We start from the raw sequence: 1,359 nt of genomic DNA on the forward strand, positions 1-1,359 counted from the left end.
AGTACAACTCTGTTCATTGTTTTGTTCATGCTTTTGTTATGTTTTTCATATGTACGCACACATCAACACACATACAGTATGAGATGAGATCAATGAGATAAGGTAAGAACAGGATAGAAACTGCTGTGGAACTAGTTACAATGCAATATGCCATGGAAATACAATGTTAACACTTTTGTGCAAATAAGTACAGTTGCATTTGTTTTCTCAAATGTGTTTATTCTGTAAAGGAATTAGTTAAATGTTTAAAATGACTGGATAATAGTGCTATTATGAAGTGCAATGTCAGCACTATTTTTTTTCCTGCAATTTCAAATGCACTTGTTTTAATAAATAAAAACAGCGTTTTAAAAGCATACACAATATGTGTAAATATATTAGTCTGTGGTTAAAAGGACTTGAAAGGACTCGAAATTCAAAATGCAGGACTTGGGACTTGACTCGAGACTTGAGGGCAAAGACTTGAGACTTACTTGTGACTTGCAAAGCAATGACTTGGTCCCACCTCTGGTATATACATACATATGTATATATATGTGTATATGTATATGTGTGTGTGTATATATATATATATATATATATATATATATATATATATATATATATATATATATATATATATATATATATATATATATATATATATATATATATATATATATATATATATAATGTGTCTGTGTGTGTGTGTGTGTGTGTGTGTGTGTGTGTGTGTGTATATATGTATATATACAGTAAATATATAATGGACACATATTAATATTTATTTAATGGTTTTCTTCTTTTTTTTCTATCATGAGCGAGGCTCCACTTCACCTGCCTACCCTGCCCGCACGTCGCTGAACTATGGTTTTGTTTAGTTATGGTTATGGTTTTAGCATGTTTGTACTTCTTCCAGATGCTTCCTGACTTTACTCATGTGAGCATACCGCCTGTTTTCATTGGTCAACAGCCAGTGCTTGTTTACTTCCGGAAGTCATTTGCCAACATAGGACTTTCCGTGTGGCTGTCAAATCTCAACATCCAAACTTCCCAACTACGGGTAAGTGTTTGACCAAATATAGTTTTATATTGTTTAGTAAATATATTTAAATTCGTATCCTATGTACAGTGTAATGAGTTAGCCTGAGCAGTGCTTTTTTTCGACGAACGAAGCTATCCTTAGCATAACTAGCTGAGGAGGCTAGCAGTTGTTCCAGCTTACGTAATATGGAGTTTTGCTTTTAATAAGTGTGTTGTTAAAACGTAATTTTCAGTGTGATATAATGGGCACTACATGGAATATTCTGCTGCAAAATGACGATATGACATGACACCAAGTTGTTGTAAACAGTTAGCATGCTAGGTAGCAAATGCTGT

At 32.9% G+C, this 1,359-nt stretch overlaps 1 protein-coding gene across 3 annotated transcripts in view; it reads left to right on the forward strand.

Moving 5' to 3' along the window:
* The first annotated feature begins 885 nt into the window (after positions 1-885).
* The window catches only part of brox (BRO1 domain and CAAX motif containing), a 68,034-nt gene continuing 67,560 nt past the window's right edge, over positions 886-1,359 (forward strand). For 2 of the 3 annotated variants that reach the window (XM_062040596.1, XM_062040598.1), the window contains exon 1: positions 886-1,042. The gene's annotated coding sequence lies outside the window, so the exon portion shown is untranslated. The remainder of the gene's footprint in view (positions 1,043-1,359) is intronic. The other variant, XM_062040597.1, reaches the window with a different exon arrangement.

Source organism: Entelurus aequoreus, linkage group LG03 (genome assembly GCF_033978785.1).
Source record: "Entelurus aequoreus isolate RoL-2023_Sb linkage group LG03, RoL_Eaeq_v1.1, whole genome shotgun sequence".
NCBI classification, from domain to species: domain Eukaryota; kingdom Metazoa; phylum Chordata; class Actinopteri; order Syngnathiformes; family Syngnathidae; genus Entelurus; species Entelurus aequoreus.